We start from the raw sequence: 25,458 nt of genomic DNA, 5'->3' as shown, positions 1-25,458 counted from the left end.
ATCAGAAAGGAGTGCTCAAGTCCAGTAAAAGACTTGTAAACTATGTGCAAGACAGCTTTATTGTAATAGCCTAAAACGGGAAACCTAACTGACCATCGACAGTAGATTTGGTAAATTATTTGTAGCATATTCATCCAATGGCATACCACAGAACAACAACAGAAATACACAGCAAGACAGTAAAATAGGTGAAATTAATCTATGCCTGGTTAGGAGCCCAATGATACTTTTGGGGAGTTGGAAATTTCCTATGTGGGGTAGCAATTGTTACAGAAGTGTGTATGTGTGTATATATATGTAAAAATTTGAGTGTGCGATTAAGATTGGCTACCATTAACTTTAAAAAAAAATCATTTAAAAGCAAAACCAATACAAGGATATATGTAAAAAGCCAGAAAAAGGCTAATTTGTTGACTCACTAAATTAACTTCTGGAAGTTAATACTAGATAAGTTGATTTTTTAAAAAGCTGTACTGGGCTGGGTGCGGTGGCTCATGCCTGTAATCCTAGCACTTTCGGAAGCCAAGGCAAGAGGATCACCTAAGGTTGGGAGTTCAAGATCAGCCTCACCCACATGGTGAAACCCCATCTCCACTAAAATACAAAAATTAGCCAGGTACGATGACAGGTGCCTGTAATCCCAGCTACTCGGGAGGCTGAGATGGGAGAATCGCTTGAACTCGGGAGACAGAGATTGCAGTGAGCCGAGATCGCACCACTGCACTCCAGCCTGGGTGGCTGAGCAGAACTCTGTCTCAAAAATAAATAAATAAATAAATAAATAAATAAATAAGCTGCATTGATGTTGGTGAAGCTGCAGAGAAAAGGAAATGCTTTTACACTATTGGTGGGAATGTAAATTAGTTCAGTCACTGTGCAAGGCAGTTTGCAGATTTCTCAAAGCACTAAAAATAGAACTCTCACTTGACCTGGCAATTCCATTACTAGGTATGTACTCAAAGGAAAATAAATGATTTTACCAAAAAGACAAATGCATTTGTATGTTCATCACAGCTCTATTCACAATAGCAAAGACATGGCATCAACCTTGGCACCCATCAATGGTGGATTAGATAAAGAAAAGATGGTATATATATATACTATGGAATACTATGCAGTCATTTAAAAAATAAAATAATCATGTTCTTTGCAGCACCATGGATGCAACTGGAGGCCATTATCCTAAGCAAATTAACACAAAAACAGAAAACCAATTATTGCACGTTCTTACTTATAAGTGGGAGCTAAATCTTGGGTAGACATGGACATACAGTTAGAAACAGTAGACTCTGGGAACTCCAAAAGGTGCGAGGGAGAGAAGGGGGCAAGAGATGAAAAACTTCCTGTTGGGTATTATTGCCACTATCTGAGTGATGGCATCAGTAGAAGCCCAAACTTTAGCATCATCCAATATACCCTTGTAACAAACCTGCACATGTGGCCCCTGAATCAAAAATAAAAGTGGAAATTTAAAAAATAAAATAAAGGTAAAAAATTTAAAATGCTGTATTAATAAAAATTCTCAACCTGTACAAAAATTTTAAAAAGGGTTGGGTAGATTGTATTATTTCTATTTAATGAACATTTAATTTGATATTAAGAAGATAATGCTAAATATTACTCTAATAAGGAAAAAAATAATTCAATAATCAATGTAAAAATTCATATACATATTACTCATAGTGAATAAATATAAAACATACACCTGTCAACAAACACACACATATAAGAAACTGGACAGGGCCAGGCGCAGCGGCTCATGCCTGTAATCTCAGCACTTTGGAAGGCCAAGGCAGGTGGATCATGAGGTCAAGAGATCAAGACCATCCTGGCCAACATGGTGAAACACCGGGTCTACTAAAAATACAAAAATTAGCTGACTGTGGTGACGCGCACCTGTAGTCCCAGCTACTCGGGAGGCTGAGACAGAAGAATTACTTGATCCTGGGAGGTGGAGGTTGCAGTGCACCAAGATTGCCCCACTGCACTCCAGCCTGGGCGACAGAGTGAGGCTCTGTCTCAAAAAAAAGAAACTGGGCAGAAAGTTTCAAAGAAGGAAGTATGTGTGTGCTGGATAGTGATTTAATTTTCATTTAAAAAATTCTTTAAATGTTCTGTTTCTGCTTTTATAATTAAGAATAGTCATAAATGGCCAGGCGCGGTGGCTCACGCCTGTAATCCCAGCACTTTAGGAGGTCGAGGCAGGCGGATCGCCTGAGCTCAGGAGATGGAGACCACCCTGGCGAACACGATGAAACCCCATCTCTACTAAAAATACAAAAAAATTAGTCCGGCATGGTGGTGGCGGGGCCTGTAGTCCCTCCTAGTCAGGAGGCTGAGGCAGGAGAATGGCGTGAACCCACAAGGCAGAGCTTGCAGTGAGCGAGATCGCATCACTGCACTCCAGCCTGGGCAACAGAGTGAGACTCCATATCAAAAAAAAAAAAAAAAAAAAAAAAGTCATAAATAAATTGAAAGTTATGAGAGCTAACTAATGTAAAATGTTATTAAGGACAGAGTTAAGCCAAAAGAAGAGAGATTATACTTTCAGATAAGGTGAAGGACAGTGAAGACATGGAGGGAGAAAAAAGTATAAAATTATGGAAAAGGGAAAAAAAAATTCTTGGCCAAAACTATTTCAAATGGATGTATAGTTGGGTATAAGTTTATGGACTAGGAGAAGGTCAAGGAAGAAAGACCGAGCGTTGAAAGAAGGCATTAAGGCAGCTGAATCTCACAGAGGAAGATATAATGTGGCAGTTAAGCCCAGGAGAATATCATCTCTGCTCCTAACTGGTTGTGTAACACCCATCTGTAAAATCGGAATGATAATAATATAGTCATCAGCTTGTTATGAGGACTAAATGAACTAATGCTGATAAAGCATTTAGAGCAGTGCCTGCAAATATTAAATGCTCAATAAATATTAGATAATGTAGCAAGGAAATAAAAGTTTTCAGAGAACATAAGGAGGAAAGATTAATTTCACTGGATTATTTCCTAAATTTAGCCTTTTTTAAAAAAAAAATCTTAAAATGTATAGCCTTATCAAAGTTAATATATTTACTTTGGTAATGATTTTCCTCATCACTCAGAAATTTGACATTCATTTTACATAGTATCCACTGAGGCCTGCTTCACACAATTGCAGCTTTGCAGAAATCCAACATGAAACAGTAGCTGAACAAGCACTGCCCTGATCATATAAACAATGGTACTTATTTCCATGTGAGCCTCAAAGCTAATTTAACACTTAGAACTTAGTGGATATCATAATGGCTAGAAAAGAGATAAATTACTCTGGGGAAAATATTAGCTTTTGGTTCAGTATTCAACAAAGCTATTATTACTTCAGTAATAGTCTGTCATCTGGACCTAGAAAATCGACACTGTACAGGTAAAATACCTTCCTATTTCCCCACCCCTCACAGCATGGTAAAATATATGGAACAGTCACTAGAAGCTTGTATTGGTCACTGATCTCAGTTTCCTTCTCTGAAATTTATTTTGTTGTTATGCTTCCCCTAAAGTTATTTTGCTACTGTTTTCTCAGAGTAGAACATAACAGTATAATGAACAGGTAAGTAACTTCCTCCATCTACCCTCCAACTGGCGCACACACACATAGAAACAAAGGAAAAAAATAGTCGTTTCCAAGGTGTGCATCATCAACCATATAAAGAAGAAAAGCATGCCCTGTCGCTCAAGGCAATCTCCACGTGCACCATACATGGGGAGAGATGAGATGGTGTATGCCAGTACGGGCCTCTACCAGCAGCAGCAGCACCTGCAAACTTGCTACAAATGCAGGTGCTCGGCACCATCCTAGACCTCCTGAGTCCTGGGGTGAAGCCGAAAAATCTTCAGAGTTACTAGCTTCCCGCTGATTCTGATGCCCACTCAAGTCTGTGAACCACTTGCATGTGCAATTTCCGTGTAAACTGCCTTACGTAAATCTTAAAAGTTGTGGAAAGTCTAGCAGCATTGTCAACTCTCCAGTGTAAACTAACCCCTGTCGACCTTATTTATCTTCAAACATAATTAAGATAAAGATGATAGGTTTTTCATAAATGCAAGAAAATATTTTTCCCATAAATCTATTTAAAAGTCATTGAAAATAGAAAGCTGGTATATCTAATCTAAAAAACCAATTCAAAGTTAAATTGTCACAAAATTGAATAAAAAGTCATCCTAGACGATAAAAGAATGGTGCAGATTAAACTTCCTTTAAATAACCTTTAGACCTGGACTGACCAATTAGGTTGGTGCAGATTAAACTTCCTTTAAATAACCGTTAGACCTGGACTGACCAATTAGGTAGCCACTGGCCACATGTGATCACAGAGCTCTGAACTGTGACTAGGTGAAGTGAGATATGCTGCAAGTGTAAAATGCACAGATTTCCAAGCCCTACTATGAGAAAAGAACAGAAAAGATTGTATTAATAATTTTGTTTGCTTTGTTTTTTCTCATTAATAGTTTGTCCATTTATATTGGTTATACATTGAAGTGATTATATTTTTAATATATTCAGTTAAATAAAATAGATTATTAAAGTGACTTTCCTTTGTTTCTACTTACCTGCAATGTGGCTGTAAGACAACTAAAAGTACACATGAGGCTGAATTATACTTTTATTGTCCAGTACTGCTTTAGAGTCCTCAACTAGCATTTCTTAGTAATGATCATATCTTAATCCAAACAAAAATAATTATGTCATGTCATATACATATTCAGGTTATATGTAAAGAATGAGTCAGAGTTATTTTGTTTGTTTGTTTTGCTTCATTAAATACTCAGTATCCTAATTTCCTTTCTCCTCTTGCTCCCTGGTCTTCTGTGACAATATCCTCTCAACCTTCTGCTGCTGATAGACCTCCCAGTCAGCTGGGTCTATTCAGTTATCTCCAATCATCAATAAATATGAAAAAAGACACCTGTACAAATCAGAGGAAACTCACAGAAACTGAGAACTAAAGGATAAAATATATTCATATGATGTTTACGGATGGGAGGTCGGGGAAGGGTTTGAAAGGAATATTGAACAAAATGATGAAGTCCCTGAGATAAAAAAGAGAAAAAAAAAGCTTGACTAATTTAAGGAGAATAAAGAAAACTCAGATGTGACTAAAACTTGGGGGGGTGAAAGAGAGTTGCAAGAGGTAAGATCTCTCTTACCTCTCTTGGCCTCTGGCTGAGGCCAGAGCATCAGATGCCTCATAGGCCACAACAAAGAGTCTGGACTTTATTCCTAGTACAATGAGAACCAATCAGATGATTTTAAGCAAGAAGACAACGTATTCTTATTTATGTTTTAACGCTCCCTTGAAGGGAGCAATGTGGTTACTGAGAAAGCAGTTCGTAGACTTACAGCAGTGGTCCAGGTACACAACTGGCTCAGACAACATAGTAGCTGTAGAGGTAAAGATAAGTGGAAAACGTGAGGCCCATTTGAAGGTAATATTGGCAGATCTCTAATTTACTGATGAATTAGATAAGATGTGTAAGAAGAAGACAGAAATTAAGAAGACTCCTCACTTTTGATTTAAGCAAAAAAAATTGGGAGTTCTTTTTTTTTAACTTAGTTCTGATACCATAAGAGGAAATTAAAAATAATAGAGAAAAAGCATTTCAGTTGATTAAGCAACTGCCAAGTACCAGAAATGGTGCTGAGTGTTGTCTTATATATCTTGTTCAATTGAAGATTCTCAGGAATTCTATGGAAGTAAGTGGTGGTATCCCAGATGAGAGACGTGCAAACTAAGCCACAAAGAAGTTAAATAGCTAGGACCTGATAAATTTCTCTAAATGAACAAACTACTGTTCCTAATATATTTATTGCAAGATGGCTAAAGTCATAACACAACTAATCACTCACTGTTTTAAAACAGACTCACGGGAGTGAGCATACTCTTCCAAGCATCCATGAGCTGAAATTACACTGTAAGTGACACTGAAGTGTTTGTGGGCGTGAATCATGGAGCTTGTACTGCAATAAGAGTTGTTAGGATTTTACCTGAGAAATTCTGAAATCACCTGTTGAATGCATAACTTCAAATATAGAAACTGCCCTTTGTATCTTAAAGGCTTATGTGTATTTATCTCTTTCATACAGGATAGAGGGGATGCCACCATAGATAGAGTACCTCGGAATGGGTCTAACATCTTGAAACTTTTTATTCCGCATGAAGGGCGCTTTGCTGTGTTTTTCTTTCCATTGATTCAAGAGAAGTGCCCAGTGTAGTAGCCTCTGGATTATTCTTTGTGTCAATTCAACGTTTCTTACTAAAACTCATCATTTATAAATTAAGGTGATACATAAATGCCTGTATGAGGACCTGAACCGAGCAGAGTACAAAAGCCTCAAAGAAATACTTAAACTGTTTCTCCCAAATGCAAACACAGTATCTGCCTTTGGAGTTCAGCTTACTTTGGCACTGTTGTTTAACTTCTGATAGTCTCAGGGACACAAACATGCATGCCCACAGAACTTCCCTCTGCTGCTATTTAATCAAAACACTATCGTTTACTCAAAGGCCATGATGGGAAAATAGTGGTTTGTACATAAGTAGCAGACAAAAATAAATTTTTAAAACACAAGGAACTTATCACAGGCGGGCACAGTGGCTCATGCCTGTAATCCCAGCACTTCGGGAGGCCGAGGTGGGCGGATCACCTGAGATCAGGAATTCGAGACCAGCCTGACCAACATGGAGAAACCCCGTCTCTACTAAAAATACAAAATTAGCCGGGCACGGTGGCTCATGCCTGTAGTGCCACCTACTCGGGAGGCTGAGGCAGCAGAATCGCTTGAGCCGGGTAGGTAGGGGTTGCGGTGAGCTGAGATCACGCCATTGCACTCCAGACTGGGCAACAAGAGTGAAACTCCATCTCAAACAAAACAAAACAAAACAAAACAAACAAACAAACAAACAAACAAACAAAAACAAAAAGAGAGAGCGACAGAGAGAGAGAGAGATTTATCACTAGGTTATTCATGAAAGATTCTTCTTTCTATATATTCAGTGACTCCAGATATCATCTTCAAGTCACATCAGTTTTGCCGTTTGTCCTAGCCAGAAGGACTTGTCAAAGGGGGAATATGCTAAGGCCAACAACGAGGAAAGTGTGGATGAGGATGAGTGTTAAGAGAGAGGAAAGCGTTGATTCTAGATGTTTGAACCGTGTTGACTTAATTGATAGTCGAAAACAAATATATGCATAGACCGTAAGGAAGATTTAAAACATCCAGGCTTCTAATGTGACAAAACCATTTTATGGCTGCTCTGTTATTATTGGCTGAACTATGTGTCCCTCCCCAAATCATATGTTAAAGTCTTAACCCCAGTGGAACCTCAGAAAGAAATAACTAAGGTAAGATGAACAAGTCATGTTGGTGGGCCCTGATAACTTATGACTGGTGTCCTTATAAAAGGGGATCAGGACACAGACAGACACCAATCTAGGGGCAGCCATATGAGGACATCAGGAGGAAGCAGCCACCTGCAAGCCAAGGAGAAGGGCTTCAGAACACACCAAGCCTGCTGAAACCTTGATCTTAAATTTCTAGCCTCCAGAACTGAGAAAAGATAAATTTCTGTTATTTAAGCCACCCAGTATGTGGAATTATGTTATGGTGGCTCTAGCAAACTAACACTCCTACCTAAAATATATATTATATTCATTATTTTTCTTCATTTAGGAAAAAATGTATTTTTTAAATAAGGTCTGTGTATTTTTCCTATAACTGTAAAAAACTATTTTTTAAAAGGTGATATGCAATCTCTTTGTTATACATATTTTTATAGAAGTGAATTTATATTATTCTAGGTTACATTAATTTCCCACATTTTTGTCCCATTTTCTTCTTTTATCAAAATAATCTTCACCAGTTTTGATGGCTCTTCTAATTTTGCTTTTTCTTTGCTTTAAATTTACAAATTGTTCAAGGAATAATACTTAAGTGTAAGAATGGCACTAATGATAGATAACGGAAAATACAGCAAATGATTAAGAGTGGTTAAGTTCTTTTATTTAATTCAGTTAAACTTAGGATGAAGCATTTCATATATTTACAATCTAAATGCACATGTGTATTTCCACGTGTTAATATTCTGATGTATATTATTAATGCATATAAATAATATATACACACAGATATACGCATATGTGTGTGAATGTGTATTAAATAGATATAGGTCAGGCGCGGTGGCTCACACCTGTAACCCCAGCACTTTAGGAGGCCAAGTGGGGCGGATCACAAGGTCAAGAGATCGAGACCATCTCTTGGTCTCGCCAACATGGTGAAACCCAGTCTCTACTAAAAATACAACAATTAGCTGGGCATGGTGGTGCACACCTATAGTCCCAGCTACTCAGGAAGCTGAGATAGGAGAATCTTTTGAACCCAGGAAGTGGAGGTTGCAACGAGCCAAGATCGTGCCATTGCACTCCAGCCTGGCAACAGAGCAAGACTCTGTCTCAAAAACTAATAATAATAATATATATATACACAGATATACATATATTATGTGTGAATGTGTATTTAATATATATATGTGTTATATGTGTGTGTGTGTGTTTGTGTTTCTATGTATGTATCTATATTAGTATCCTGGAATAAGTGATTTGTATATTACAACACCTACCATAGTCCAATTTCAGTGAAACTTGTAGTTATTTTCCCAACTAATTTGCCAGTTCCTAAATTCCAAGGATTTTATTTTTTTTTAAGTCACTTGAGCCACGACATGTTTTGCAAATAAAACCCATTCAAAAACTCTTGCCTAATTGAATTGTAACCCTTTTTAACAAAGGATACATTTTTATCATAGCTACTTCTTTCAAAGAAATGTTAGCTCAATTTTACAAACAAAATGTCAGATTTTGAACTCATTTATAAGAAAAAATACATGCTTTATGTACTAGAAAACCACAATGTTATCCAAAATTGTTTTGGGCTTAAATTATAAAACTACATGTTATGCAGGCACACTATTTATTCTCCATTACAACTCGAGTAATGTGAGGCAGCTTGAGGACATAAATTCAAAATATTCTCTACTTACAAAACAATTACTTTGCAAGTTATAAAAGTTTTAACATTCTGGGAATCTATGCATAAATAGAAGAAAAATATGACCATTAAAACTCATAAGCCATGTGGTAATGGAGAGTAATTCAATATATGTTACATGTGCTAGGTACAAATATACCCAAGTTTCCTATTTAATACACCCATAACGAGGATAGTTTCAGGTAGCAGGATTCTTTGTCAAGAAAGGAAGTGACCAACTAAATTAAGAAGGAAATAAAACTTAGCTTTTGAAACATCCCATGTCTTTTAAATTGTAAGCCTCACTTCCCAAGAAGTTTTACTAAGTAGTTACCCATCAAGAAACTTTCTAAACAATACTTGTTTGTGATTTTTGAAGAGAAGACAGTAAGGCATACACATTTGTAATTCACTAAGTATTCAAAATTTATCGTATAAAAACTAGATAAAAATTAATACCATAAGCACCAGGTTCTACTTGATCAAACATGTGACTATTACAATGTTTATTCCTGATTTCATAAATTAGTTTCAATTAAAATATCATATTTAGGGTTTTACAAAATCTATTCTAACATGTCTCAGAAGTCAATCTGCCATATCGTTTATTTACACATGAAATATCCGTTAAATTACTTTCACCTAATTGATGCTCAAATTGAATTCAGTGAAATCATTCATATGCTTCATATAAATAATTGACAGAACACAGAGAAGGAGAAAAATAAAATTACCTTATTTCATTTTTAGCTTTAGAAGATACTGTAAAAACTGAGATGAGATTAATAGCATAAGACCTTATTGGTATTAAAGTTATTATCAGAAGAAATTGGGCTCTGGAGACAAATGGCCTTGGTTCCTGTTTAATGCTTATACTGGTTGTTTAGTCTCACAGGGTATTCATAACATCTCCTTGACTCAGTTTCCTCAGCAGCATAGTGGTGATAACAATAGCTTGTACCTTATAGAGTTATTAAAAGAATTAAACAATTTAATATATGTGAAGCACTTAGTGTCTAGCATAAGTAAACTGAATAAATGTTAACTCCCTGTAATCCCAGATGTTCAGAAGGCTGAGGCAGGAGGATGGCTTGTGGCCAGGAGTTTGAGGCTACAGTGAGCTATGATCATACCACTGCACTTCAGCCTGGGTGACCCTCATCTATAAAAAATAAAAATAGGCCGGGCGCGGTGGCTCAAGCCTGTAATCCCAGCACTTTGGGAGGCCGAGACGGGCGGATCACGAGGTCAGGAGATCGAGACCATCCTGGCTAACACAGTGAAACCCCGTCTCTACTAAAAACACAAAAAACTAGCCGGGCGAGGTGGCGGGCGCCTGTAGTCCCCGCTACTCGGGAGGCTGAGGCAGGAGAATGGCGTAAACCCGGGAGGCGGAGCTTGCAGTGAGCTAAGATCCGGCCACTGCACTCCAGCCCGGGCGACAGAGCAAGACTCCGTCTCAAAAAAAAAAATAAAATAAAAAAAAATAAAAATAAGAGAATGTTGACTAGTCACTGACTAGTCACAGCAGTGTGTATGTGTGTGTGTGTGTGCGCACACTTGCACGTGCATGCACATGCTCTTATGTGTGTGAACCAAACGTACAGAAATCAGAATATATAGAAATATTAATATAGAGAACAGTCAAGATAGCAAGCAATCACAACATTTATTAGGTACATCCACCTTTTGCCAGACTCTATGCTGAGCACGTTAAATGCCATCTTATTTATGTCTCACAATATACAGTGAAGTGGGTAGGCAGAGCTCTAGGAAGTTTGCTAACATGCTCACATGCTCAAAGCTGCAGGCTTGAATCAAGTGTATTTAACTCCAAAACCTGCATGTGTTTCTCATCATCCCGAACTAATTAAGTAACATGAATGTAAACAGAATGATTTTGCAAATTTATTTTAAAAGAAGTTCAGGCCTTCTAGGTTTATCTGTGAGAAAATGGCAGATCCCATGTGAAGGCTACATAGACAATGCTGTACAATACATGAGCAGTTCTTAAACTGATTTTGAAATGACCACACAAAAGATATACAAATAACATACAGTAATGTGTATTAGCATATGAAACATAATTACTTTTAAAATCATGTTTACCTTCCTTATACAGGTACACCATTTTAATAGGGAGAAGCCACACATTTGCAAGTAGACTTCAATTTCTCTGGGTTATAAGCCACTGTTACTTTACCATAAAAAGAATCTATAGGAGTTAAAAATGGGTGAAAATTTTGATAACACAGCAAATCAGGACATTTCAAAACTTCAATGTAAGTTCAAAAACTGAAGAAAAAAATGAAAACTTCCAAATCAAAGCCTGTTCAGCAGGTAATTTTCATTCATGTTTCTGAAGTTGATCTGAGGTTCAAATTGCATGTCAGCGGTATGGAGAAAAAAGTCAGGGCAGAGCCCTGAGCAAGACAATGAAATCAGAATATACTGAACAAAAGGACTGTGTTTGAAAAAGTAAGTTCTTTGAATTCCCATGAGAAACTAAAAATAAAAATCTTGAAATTAAAAATAAAGACTAGAACTTGATCACATTATTTTTTCTTAACAAATTGACCCATATAATTTTACTTTATCTAGAGTCAGGTTACAAATAAAAGACAACTAAAAAATAATTCACAGAATCTAAAATATCTTCTGAGATTTTGAAATTTTTGTGAACCGTTCTATAATATCTGTGAATTGTCATTTTAAAGTACAGCTATACACCCCAACCTTTATCAGAACCTATTGTACCACCTGCCAGAGCTCAGCAGGACACTGTCTCCTACCCTATTGGGAAAGTGCCCTTCTGAGCCCTTGTAGACCAATCCAGTTGTCATTCTTTCCTCACACCCCATTAAATTTACACATGCATGATCTCCCCCCCACCCCACCCACACACACACATGCACACACTGGTTGAAAAGGCATTGGCTTAAACTCCAAAAACCTATATTTGATATTGACTTCACATGGCTCCAAGTCTCTGTGCCTTCACATAGTTGTCACAGGACTAAAGTAAACTAATGCAGGGGAAACACTATAGACTGTGTATATAAAAAAAATATAAACTGTAACACTCAATTCTTAGTATAACTATTGTTGTTGTATTGTTGCTGTATTAGAATTAGTGCTCACAAAAGAGTCTAAATTCCATAGCATGACACAAATAGGTCTTTATATGTAGGCTAATCTTTATTTTTGAAAACTCATTTTCTATCACCTTTTTCTATTTTACTGCATATTGAGGCCTCGTAAAACCAATTTTTCATTTTTTTCATTTGTACATGTTATTCCCATTTATGATTATAATATCCTTTACCCTTTTTCTGTTGATCAAATCCTATCCATTGTACAAGAAGAAATTCATGTGGGGAGAAAATATTTTCAAAACCCTTGTCTTAAAAAGGACTGATATCTATAATATATATAAAACTCCTCTAACTTGATAATGAAAAAAACCAAACAATTCAGTTTTAAAAGAAGGGGACTGCACAGGATTTGAATAAAACTTCACCAAAGATAATCATTTATGTTACATAAGTTCGTGAAAAGATGTTCAGAATCATTAGTCATTAGGGAAATACAAATCAAAATCACAATGAAATATCTCATATCTTTTAGAATGTCTAAAATTAGAAGACTGATCATACCAAGTGTTGGTTAGGATGTAAAGAAACTGGAATTCTCAAGCCCTACTGGTGGGAATGTAAAATGGGACAACCACTCTGGAAACCGGATTGATAATTTTTTGCCTTTGACCCAACCATTCTATTCCTAGGTAATCATATAAGACAAATGTAAGTGTATACACCAAGACTGGATATAAGAAAGTTCGTAGCAGCGTTATTTGTAATAGCCAAAACCTGGAAACAACCCAAATGTTCATCAAGTGAACGAATAAACAAATTGCAGAATATCTATACAACATTATGCTATTTAGCAAAAAATATTTTTAAAAAGAACTATTCATAAATGCAAGCACATAAATGCGTCTCAAAATAATTACACTGAGTGAAATATGCCAGACACAAAATCACACTGCATGACCCCATGGATATAAAATTCTAGAAAATGCAAACGAATTTACAGGGGAGGAGGGGATGGCAAGGACCAGGAGAAAGAGTGTATAAAAGAGCTTTAAAAAGCCTTTGGAGGTGTTGGCTATATTCACTATCTTTACTGTGGTGATTTCATGGGTATACACATATATCAAAACTTCTCAAATTGTACACTTTAAATATATGCAGTTTATGGTATGTCAATAATATCTCATAAATCCAGGGGGTTTTTTCTCCTCCAAAGGAATAAACTCCTGATGCACACAATGAGATGAATGAATCTCAAAATAATTATGCTAAGTTAAAAAAAAAAAAGACATAAAAGGGTACATACTATATGATTCCATTTATATATTATCCTGGAAAAGGCAACATTAATGACAGAAATCAGATCTGTGGTTGCCTGGGGTGTGGTGGAGGGGAAAAATGACAAAAGGGCACAGGGAGTTTGAGGGAGATGGGCGCAGAAATATTTTTTATCCTCATTGTGATAATGGTTACAAAACTACATACCTTTTTCAAAACTCACTGAAACACATGCATTAAAAGGGATTTTACTGATGGCAAATTATATCGCAATAAATCTGACTTAAAAATAAAGATTTTACATTTAATCACTTAATTAACCTACTCCAGGAAAAGTGAGTGGGCTTTTTACTAGGTTTGAATAATAGTTCCCCAGGACTCAACAATTATACTTAGCATGGTGAATAATAAATTTTTATTTTTTTTTTTTAAATTTTTTGAGACAAAGTCTCTCTTCGCCACCCAGGCTGGAATGTAATGGCACAATCTCAGCTTACTGCAATCTCCACCTCCTAGGTTCAAGCAATTCTCCTGCCTCAGCCTCCCAAGTAGCTGAAATTACAGGCGCCCACCACCATGCCCACTCTAATTTTTTTGTGGGGTTTCACCATGTTGGCCAAGCTGGTTTCAAACTCCTGACCTCAAGTGATCCACCTGCCTCAGTCTCCCAAAGTGCTAGGATTACAGGCATGAGCCACCATGCTCAGCCAATAATTTTTTTTTTTAATAGATATCCCCAGTCTGACAAGAGAACCTTAGGAAAGGGTTGTTTCTAAGTCATTGCTGAGAAATATAGAAATGTAAGTCAGTTTCAATCTCTCTCACCCCTTCATCTTACATATTCTGTAATTGTTCAATTCAGTTTAAATACCTTTGAAACCTACAGATTCTAATCTTTTCTCATCTTCATTGCCACTGGACAATTTCTTACAAGTTCTTACTAATCCCCTCCCCTCCCCTCCCCTCCTGTCCCCTCCCCTCCCCTCCCCTCCCCTGCTCTCTCCTGTCCTCCTCTCCTCTCCCTTTCTTTCTGTCTTTAATCCATTTTCCAAAATGCTGCCAGTCAATCTTTAAAAAAAAAAAAAATCTTAACTCAACCTGCTTAAAGATTTTGATGGCTTCCCAGTGCCTAGCAGACATCACCCAATCCTTGTTACCCACATTCAATATTGTTAGAATCTGGCCCAGTGTTCCTTCCCCACTTCATCTCTTGCCACTATTCCTACTCCAAGTGCAATCTCCTCTGCCCCAAATACTTTTCTAATTCTTCTCTACTCAGCAAGTTCTCATCAGAAGTCATTAACACTTCCCTGATATATCTCCAGGCTACTCAAGCTAAAAGTATCCTTTTTTGCTTCTGTTTTCCATGGTATTATACTAATTATAATTATTTATTATCCCAATATAATAGTGTCGCCTTACGTTTGTCTTCGAGGTAGATTATTACTGCTTGCAGGTAGAGACATTGCTTTACTTATATTTGTATTCCAGGTACCGTGTACAGACCCTATAACTTAATTTCTGCTAAAGTAATGTGTATTAACTTTATTTGAAACATATAACTGTGATGTCTGAAATAAGAAAATGCAAAAAAAAAAAAAAAAAAAATTTGAAACACAGTCCATAATCTTCAGTCAGCCAAGAGCGTAAGCAAAGCACAAGACAGTGCCTAAGCCCAAGGGAGCAAAGATTCAAAATACTTAAAACATTAAATTGTCAGGTCCAGTTGATATCATACTTTTAAATGATATCCTACTATTAAATAATGATACTTTTAAATTAGATGGGGAAAAACTGTCTAGATTTCTTGTCAACTTTTTGTTATCCTTTATAAATATGATTCTTCTCTACTGAAATAGAGTGTACGGAGTGTCAAACATTCAACAGATAAAATGCTTGATTTAAATAATGCAAGAATTTATCCACATGTACTTTGAGAGTAAGAACTATTTTCTCATTTCATAGCTATTTAATCTGAAGAAACATTAAATGACTTGCTCTGGGATACACAACTGACAGGGGGCAGAACTGAGATCTGCACACAGGTAGGAATGACTCCAAAGCCAGTGTTCCAGCCATTGAACTATACTTGGTGTGATTTTTCTCTACACTGCTTAGCTGAATGCTCCAAGAAATTAGAGACTCTCTTTCTTATTCATCAATACATCTCCAAGGCCTATTAGAGGGTTTGGACAGGTATCCAGGGGTCCACAATTTTCTGAAGTTATAAGTACTTTGTGTATATAAATATAATAATCTCTAGAGAGAAGATCAATAAAAACAAGTGACACCTATTAAGAACTTACAACAAGTCAAGCAGTGCTTTAGATGCATTATCTCACTCTATCATAAGAACAGCAACACAGAACACATACCTGGTACTCAATGTGCCAGGCACTGTTCTAAATGTTTCCCACGGATTAGCATATATAATTACCCTACCAATTCTATGACACAGGTATTATAATTGCAAACATTTCAAAAATAAGGAAATTGGACCTCAAAGAGGATAAGTTGCCGAAGCTCCCCCTCCCTTCACATTTAGTGAAAAACTGGGCTGGGATGTAAACCTTGCCATCTGATAACAAGGCCTGCCCTTGTGACTTATACACCACAGAACTTCCCATGAAGCTGGTCATCCTCAAAGACCTTCATGTTCTTCAAAACGACAGGAGTGTCACACATAGAGAAAAAAATGAATTCCCTATTCGTTTTCCAGGAAACCATCTTGATAAAAATGAAAGCTTTTCAGGGGAACATCAGGTGTTATCAGCTAATTCTATCATGTAAAGAGCATACTCTATCAACACATTTTAAAATATAAGGTAGGGAAGAACAGGCAATAAGGCAGATCGGTTATTTAAGGTCTACCCATAATGAGTGGGTAAGATAGTATTGAGTTACAAAGATACATATGGAAACAAATAGCTCTGTATAGCTCCTACAAATTATCCAACAGCAGCAAGGGTGCTGATACTTCTTACAGATATTTTGTGGCCTAGAAAAGTGCCTTCCCCCGGGAATATTTAGCCAAAAGCAAAGGGACATGGCTTGGCTTGTGGGTAGTGTCAAGGTTTCAACCCTTCCTCTGCTCAGTTAGGCACCTCTGTGCAGTGAGCAACTCAATGAGAACATGGAGCAGCCATGGTTCTGTTCATGACCTAGAGTCGACGTGCCTGCATTTGAATCCACAACTGTATCCCGTGCAAACGTGTAACCTTAGTCAAGTTATTTCATTTATCTCTGGTTCACTTTTCCCATCTGTAAAGTAGGAAGACTGTTCATATGAATGGCATAAGATTGTTATAAGAATCTAAAAAGCAAAAGGCATATAAATTGCCTACAATAGTACCTAGTGCATATTAAGTATTCCATAAGAATTACCTTATCTATATATGTGTGTGTGTGTGTGTGTGTGTGTGTGTGTATGTGTGTTCTTTAAAACATAATAAGAGTAAGCCATATTTGCAGAGTTCCTTATGTCTGTATATGAGTGTCAGGACTGACACTAATAGGTATAAATACCTTTGAGGAGGGTGGAGAGAAGTAATCGCAAGGCTGCGTTTGTTTCAACAACATATCCAGTTGTTTCATTTGCATGGATAACTTTTTAAAGGATCCAGAGTGATAAGACCTCATTTAAAATCATACTTTTGTCCTAGGGGGTGTGAATCTTCTCTTAGGAAGGGGGCGAATATGTAGGTACAAACCACAAAATCACAACTGCAACCTGTGGACCATGTTTGCAATCTAGAAATGCTCACTTATCATGTGTCAGTATCTCCAGCCATTCAGTAAATGGATAGTTAGCAACAAATGCAGTAGATTCTTTTACAAGCTCAGAATGAGGTGGTATATTCAAGTGTATTTAATTCCATTCCCATTTTATTATATTTTAAAGCGAAATTCCCAAAATCCCCAAGTCAGATGTTCTGGGACTGGTTTATACAATTCCCAACAATGAAGAATCAATTTTTCAACAATAGATTGACAACATTCTAAATAAGTCATTATTATCAAGTGTTGGCAAGCATGGTACAATAAATATACTGTGGGTATTTAGAAAGGCTCTTGGCAATATCTGTCAAAGATCTCCCTGGTGCCAGCAATTCTCTTCTCAGAATAAATATTCAACAGTACCCATGCAAAGATAATGCACGTAGGTACTCACATCATTGTTTGTAATACTTAGAATTGAAAAACCCAAGTGAATATTCTGAGGGACATTGGCTGGTTACCTTGGGTAGACACATTTAAAAAAAAAAACTGTATGTATTGACAGATAAGCGTTTGAAAAATATTAAAGAAAAATAAATTTCAGAATACTAGTATGATATGAACCATTACTCAAATTTTAAAACAATAAAAGAAAAATTTATGTGTTGTACACATGGAGATTAGAGAAATACAAACCCAAACATCAACAGAAGTTACATATACATGGAGGAGGGGGGGCTCTTTTTATGTTTTACTACAATTTTGATGGTGTTTTATGAGAAAATATTACCTTCAGAATTCATAGAAAAAAACAAGAATTTAAAATAAATAAAAACAGGCCGGTTGTGGTGGCTCACGCCTACAATTCCAGCACTTTGGAAGGCCAAGGCGAGCAGATCACGAGGTCAGGAGTTCAAGACCAGCCTGGCCAACATGGTGAAACCCCATCTTTACTAAAAATACAAAAATTAGCCTGGCGTGATGGTGGGTGCCTGTAATCCCAGCTACTCTGGAGGCTGAACCGGGGAGGCAGAGGTTGCAGTGAGCTGAGATTGTGCCACTATACTCTAGCTTGAGTGACAGAGCAAGACTTCATCTTGGAAAAAAACAAAAACAAAAAACAAGGCACTCAAAAACAAATACTTATTATTTGCATAAGAAGTATTTTTTTTAAAATCTTAGCCATCCCTAAAATAAATTTGCGCTATCCCGTATGCCTATAACCGTGATTAAAGAATGCAATATTTGTGAGATCTTAATAAACACACTTTAGTAAAAGTGTTGAACCTTCATAAAGCATGTTGGAAAAATGTCCTTATTTGCACGCCCATAACTGGAGCTCAGGAGAAATGGGAAGACAAATGGCTCTCAATTCTCCACTCCATTTTGAAAAGCGAAAAATGAGCAGTTTACCAACACTCACCACCACCTCCCTCTCCTTGCCACACCTTCAAATGATACCAGGAAAGAGCCCAACACTACTTGTTCACCTACTTCAACCACACAGCAGATCAGGTGGCCTGAATGAGAGTGTCCACAGGACATGAAAAGAGAGGGAGTAGTGGTGAGGAGGTGGGGACAGGAGGACTCCTGTGGAAAAACGGTGATAGCTAGACAGGAAGAACAGTTTAATGACAAATAACCGCCTCTAAAGGGAGAAGAGAAACCTGTAAAATGAACGAGAAAGCAGAAGAAACTAACAAAAACAAAACCAGGAAATGGTGCTCTCAATGAGTATTTAGTTTCCAGGACGTCCCATTCACGTTTGAGCTTCTGGATTCTGTCTTCTCTTGCCCTTGCCCGCAAGTGAAAACTCTTGCTGATTGTTTTGCTTGTTGGAGCAGTGCTTTGACTCAGTTCAGAGCAAGATTTATAAGCACAGACCATCAGGTATGAAGCACATATATTCCATTCTAAGATCTTATCACGTGCTGGCTTATTTCAGTTAGACACAGAACGGTTATTGCTTAACTGGCACGTTGTTAACTAAGCTTCCAAAGGACATGTCATCCCAAAGTTAGCTAGGAAGGTCTCAATATTATATTTAAAGTATCCCCCAACAGCATCACCGGCAGATGCCGACTCCCAAAATTTGTCCATGAGAGACCGATGGAAGCTGAGACTTGAGCAAAGGCCATGCAAGGGGTGATGCTGCAGGACCAAGCACCTCCCCACAGACCTCCAGGGTCCATGAACATCCATTTGTCCTGGACTTGCCTCAGGCCACAGAAGTACTTACACGAAAGACCCCCTAGAGACCTGGGAATCACATGACCCGCTACAGCCACCAAAGCTTTCTCTGCACCCAAACAAATACAAATACAGCTCTATCTGTCTCTCTCTCCTCCCTTCTCTCTTTCTTTCTTTTCTAAGGTGAAGGACTGGCATCTTTCACTTCCCCGCTCCCCCTACTCCCTGCTGCCCCACCTCCAGCGCCTTCTTCCCTCCAGCTCAGCCTGGGCGAGGCCTTGGGGCATCTGCTTTCCACACGGACCGGCCTAGGGGTCCTAGGGCTCAGCCCCTCCTTCAGCCGCCCGAGGGGAATCGAGGCTCCTCCCGCCCGGCAGCAGCCGGGGCGGTGCGCTGCGGCCAGCCCGGGCCCCGGGCGGCGGCGGAGAAACTTACCTGCGCGGGCCGCTCCCGGAGCTCCCGAGTCGCAGTCAGCCGCGCGGCCGCCGCCGCATCTCCTGGCAGCAGGTCCCCCACCCACCCCGCCGCGCTGTCCCGCGCCGCACTTTTCCCAGGCTGGGAAGTTTGCTGAAAGCGAGGAGGTGGGAAGTGGGGGTGGGGCTGAGGGGACTTGGGAGAGGAAGCTTAAGGATTTTGTTGTTGTTTGTTTGTTTGTTTGTTTTTCCCGATCTCTAGCAAATATTTTAGACCATATGCTGGGAGAATATTAGCTTTGCTCAATGGCGACAGGGCAGCGGCCTGACTCTCACAGTCCGATCGATTTACTAAACAAACTGAAACGTGGGTGGGGACGTTAAACAGTAACCAGTAGACTCAATGAAAACTGAAAGCAGCGAGGCCGCCACCGCCTCGGCGCGCGCATTTCCCTGTTCCCAAGGCCCCAGGGCGACCGGCGGTCGGGCCAGCAAGTCTCAAAGCCCGGTCTCCCGAGACCGCAGTGGCTCTCTTGGGCCTTCGCGGGGCCCAGGCGGTGACTGCCGCCGCCACTGCCGGAATCTCCACCATCCTGGCGACGCGCTCCGAGCTGCACCGCTCTGGACTGGAGCGGCTCGCTCTCCGCCTCCTACACCCTGGGGAGCCCCCGAGGGTCCGCGCCTGGAGCCCGAGGCCAGGGCATCCTTCACTCGACTCGGGCTAAGTCCCCTCCCCCGCCCCGGGTCACGCCTCGTCTTGGGCGATGTCAACCCTGGCTTGTGGAAGTGCTTTTGGACACGCGGTAGCAGGGGGAAGCCTGCTGACCCTAGAATGCCGATTTCATCCTGAGCTCATGAGGTCCAGAAACGGCTGGAAGTATCTTTAAAGGGAAATAAATGGGTTCCTAGGGGCAGCTCTGAAGCCACACCACTAGGGGAAGCCCCCACCGTTTCTTCAAACTGCACGTTGGGCCTCTGGGGTTATATTCTACCATGACGCTCCTGACCACCTAGCTCGGCAAGAGTTCTGGAAAGAGGAGGGGGAATGGTTTTCCGTTCCCATCCGTGCCAGCTACCTGTGGTTTTGGTCTTTAAGTACCTCTTTACATATGTATTTAATGGAAAACTTCCCGTTCTCCCTCCCATACCCTTTAGCTTTCGACTTGCCTAAGTGGGGCTCAGACCCATCCCAGATGCGCTGATCTTCTTGGTCAGGCATTTGTTCACAAGCAATACAGCCAGAGAGCCGGCTTTTAAAAACATCTCAACAATTTAACTTCGTGGTTTCAGGAATGAGTGACTTCAGGTCAAACAAGTAATTATCATCATGAGATAAATAGTTACTTAATCCGTAAGATTTTTCTTTTCCTACCAGAGAGTTGGCTGATATTTTAAGGCTGTAATAACAATGCCAGGGAGATCAAAGAGCTAGGTGTTTCTTCTTTTTCTTTTTAGATCGGATTTACTCAACTTTCTCAGTTTCCTCCTTCCGAATATCTTGCTGAAAGATTCTTTGAAAAACAAGTTGTTGGCTGTTTTAGAAATGAGGACAAAGGGGTGAGATCATATACAATTTTTCTATAAATCGACCTTTTTGAACAAAACACATTCCTTGGTTGCTTGTTGCCCACGCGGTTTGCAAACCGTGTCAAAAAAGTCGCCTCTGTTCATGTCGCTCATGGGAAACCATCCAGACACGGGAGAGGCAGAATAGTTACAATTAACGGGTTATATTTATTATGCAAATCTTTCATAGGTGTGTTGTTTACAGATCACCTGTGGACATTCTCTTTAAAAATATTTCCAGATACTTGGAGAATGAAGGTTGTTTTATTCTATGCCAAAATGTAAATGTATAATTTCCATAAAACACAAAGTCTAGAGACAAGTTCTTCATCCTCATTCACAGAAGCTTTAATGACACCTGACATCTCTTGTTCTCAGCAGAGAAATAATATTTTAATTCAATAGTCTCAGTTTATTCCACTGTTAATCCGCGATGTAAGTGGGTTGGGTTTTGAATAATTAATTCATTACTGGTATGTGGTAGAATAGCTGATCTACCAGGAAATAGTCATATGTTCTGTGTACAAAATTATTTTGACACAATATGTAGAACTTTTGTGACAAAATTTGTCAACACGAGGATTTTCAATAATGAGAAAAACAATCATGCATTCAAGAAATTAAACTCTGCAAAGTCTTATTATTATCTAAGAAAAACATTGCATTTGTTCAATTTTTAAAAACCCCTGAGAAGAGTTTAGGTAACACTGCCAACCATTCTGTGTCAGGAGCAAGAAGAAGGGGTTTCAGATGAATGAATGGATGAATGAATAAATAAACGACGTTAAGAACTAGAAGAAGGGGCAAGGATTTGACGCCACTCTGGAGCTTGGCGGTTTTTACTAGATAAACCAATGCTACACGACCAAGCTTTACAGCATCACTTATATTGTTCCTGAAACTAATTTATTACGATTCTCCATGGCATGGCTTTAAGCTGCTGAAGATGAAAAATGTGCTCTATGGAGAGTCGTCCCCTGATGCTTGGGGGTGGGGGGGTTGGACAACAATGAGAAGAAAGGCTCAGGATAATTTTTCAGGGAAAGGTTCTCAGCAGATACAATGTTCCATTTCGCTAGTTAGTGGTTTGGGGGAAATTATACACATATATATTTATGTTGCATCTGCTCTTTTAACCTAAAACTAAATACACAAAATGTGGCGTCAAAAATCCTTTACTTCACTTTTCTATTAAATGTCTCGTTTAGCCTTTACTTTTCCTTTTCTCTTTGGTATTTAATCTTTTTTACACCATTCCTCCCACCCCCCACCCCCTCACCCCCACTCTCGCGCTTCCCTACGCCACCAAGATTGTCTTGATAAGAACTTCAGGTTCTCCCACGAACCGTTCTGATACTATTAATTAAAAGCAGTGGCCTCAGGCAGAGGGCTCAGGAAGTAGGGAGGGTGCGGGCCGGCGCGCACAACCTCAGGGAAAACGTCTTTATGATTTCAGCATCCAGAGACTCTATTTCCGAGGGCAACTCCGCGCCCATGTCCTGGCACATGAAACCATCACCAAACGCGAACCGGAAGTGTCCTCTTCCTGCCTAGGTGCTGCTAGGGCCGCTGCCACCCCTGCTGACTGGGTTCAGAACCCGATCTTTCGCGACCGCTGTGGCACCCACGCCGGAGTCACTACCTCCCCGTGCGGGCTCAATTAGTGGGGATTACCGCCCACCTTTACCCGAGTTTACACGCAGGAAGAGAGGGGAAAAGGAAGAAAATTAAAAAGCTCATGCAGTTCCCCTCCCATTCTTTTCTAGATTTGGGCACAGCTCAGTGACACCTTCAAAGCCACTCATATGGAAAGGACCGCGGGCGGGACGCGGCCACCGGGACTCGGGTTAAATTTAGTCCATAGCTGAGATAATCGCTCCTCCAACTCACCCAATGGACCAGTGTTTGACCCAGGGGGCGAAACAACGGATAAAGCAGCCTCCGCCAGAATTTCAAAAACTCCCTGGAGGCCACTGAATGTTTTATGCATCAGAGGGGGAGGCTGGAATTCCGGTCAGTGTGGCTAGGAGGGGGGAGGGCTCGGCCAGCAGGTGAGGGTGGAGGCGGGGGCGGTTTCAGCCTTAAGCCATCCAGGCCTCGGGTTTATGGCCCGGGGCTGCTTCTGGCTGCGGCTCTCTACCTTGTTGCCCCGGTCTCTTTCAAAAAAGCACAGGTTTTTTGCTCCCTGGCGCAGTCCAAAGCGAGGGCACAGATTGTCGGAGCTCTAAATCTGCCGACTCGAGCCTCCGGGAAAGGGCATGCGAGGCCATTTCATCTTCTCCGACCTGCACCGTAGCCTTCAACGACGTCTGCCTCTGCTGGGCCTAGAGCAATAGCAGACTGTAACCGGGACCCCGGGTCTTTGGTACCCTCCTCTGCTGTTTGATATGTCGGGCTTTCCACGGGGCGTCCACTTCTTAGAGACTTAAATTTAACACGGTGAAACAAGAACAACAATAAAAATCAGTAGAACAGACCGATTGAACATGGCACAGGGATTGATTAGTACTCCCAGTCCTACCATCACTGTGCAGACTCTAAAAAGAAAAGAAAACAGTCCATACACTTGCATGACCCGTTTGGTGGTCAGACATTTAAAAACACTAAAGCTGCAGGCGTGGCCTTCAGGACTGGCCACCCTACTTGGCCCCACATTGACCCAGATAAAAATTAGTCTTTATTTTGCACTCAAGTCACAGATCAGAAGCACCCAGAGTAAGTTCAGATTAAGGAAGGCCAAGGAATGTTCCCGGACTCCGTTACCTGTTAATAAAAATGCAAAGCCAAGATTTCAAATTGAGCGTCTAAATTGAAACTACTCTGCCTATGTTACGCGTCTGACTGAGACACCGTGAAAATCGAACACACTTATTAATTCTCAATGTCAAGGTATGGTTCTTGTACCAAATAGGCAAACTACTAGGTTGGATCCCTTCTCTTCCCACCCCCCTCTTTGTAGATTTCCTGCTGAAGTATTGATTGCCAAGGTCTCTACAAGATTTGCAAACTTTTACAGTCATTTATAGTGCATGCAATAAAAACAGGTGATACGAGCACGCTAGTTCAAGGTGTAATGCAAAGATGTATTCGGTGCCCTTGGCAACTATCTGTGAGACCTGTTTGTCTTTGCAGAACCCGCCCTTCACTGCAATGAACCCCTCTGTAACAAAGATTGGCCCTTTACATTTCCAGGGCCTTGGCCCCTCAGTGGAAAGGCACACACGTTTCAAGTAGAAAACTCAGTTATTTCAGCTGTATTTCAAGCAAGGAAAAAAAAAAAAAAAAGAAAAGAAAAAGAAAAACTTTAAACAAAACAGTGAGAAACAAGGAAAGAACTATTTAAAATTCCCCAATTTCCTACTCTCTTTTTTTCACAAAGAAAACAAAGTAAATCGACGAACAATTTACAATGTACTCTCTCACTCCCCCTTGCAATTGGGCAACAGGGATGTTTCCACTGTGAGAAAATGAAAGCACTGAGATTACACAGAGACTACACCACATTTTGGATCGTATGTGTCCAAAGGAGAAAGGAAAAAGACGGAAAATGAGTGTATTGTATGAAAATACTTAAAAGCCTTATTAGAAACCCTATCTTCCTTGACCAGTTTTACCAGTCCTTTTTTTGTTTGTTTGTTTTTTAGGATCTATGTAGGAGACTGGGGGAGGGGGCTGAAGACAAAATGATTGATTTCTAAAATGTTGTGCTTTGAACAAAACTGGTTTTCTCATCTAGTGCTGCAAATAAGAATAGGTGACAAAATAAGTTCAAGAGATCTATTGCACAACATGGAGGCCATATTTAAGGACAAGGTATTGTACTTTTAAGAAATGCCAAGAGAGTGGATGTTAAGTATTCCCCTCACAAATATGATAACTATGTGAGGTGATGCATTTGTTAATTAGCTAGGCTTAACAATTCCACAATGTTTATATACTTCAACACATTATGTTGTATATAATAAATACATACAATGTTATATGTCAATTAAAAAATAAATAAATTTAAAAGTAAAATAAATAGGATATTTCCAGTACTCCATAAACCTTTCCAGTCACTACCTTCTTCTGAAGGTAGCCACTATCCTGACTTCTAACCCAATTAGCTTTGACTATTTTTGAACTTTACATGAATGCAATTACAGTG

General features: G+C 39.5%; 1 protein-coding gene across 1 annotated transcript in view; it reads right to left on the bottom strand.

Moving 5' to 3' along the window:
- Window positions 1-20,023, bottom strand: part of HNF4G (hepatocyte nuclear factor 4 gamma) — a 156,879-nt gene extending 136,856 nt beyond the window's left edge. The window contains exon 1 of the mRNA XM_038000375.2: window positions 19,768-20,023. The gene's annotated coding sequence lies outside the window, so the exon portion shown is untranslated. The remainder of the gene's footprint in view (window positions 1-19,767) is intronic.
- Between the last annotated feature and the right edge of the window lie 5,435 nt (window positions 20,024-25,458).

The sequence above is a fragment of the Chlorocebus sabaeus genome, chromosome 8, assembly GCF_047675955.1.
Source record: "Chlorocebus sabaeus isolate Y175 chromosome 8, mChlSab1.0.hap1, whole genome shotgun sequence".
Classification (NCBI taxonomy): Eukaryota; Metazoa; Chordata; class Mammalia; order Primates; family Cercopithecidae; genus Chlorocebus; species Chlorocebus sabaeus.
Note: the sequence above shows the minus strand (reverse complement) of the source record. Positions and strands in the feature narration are given on the sequence as shown.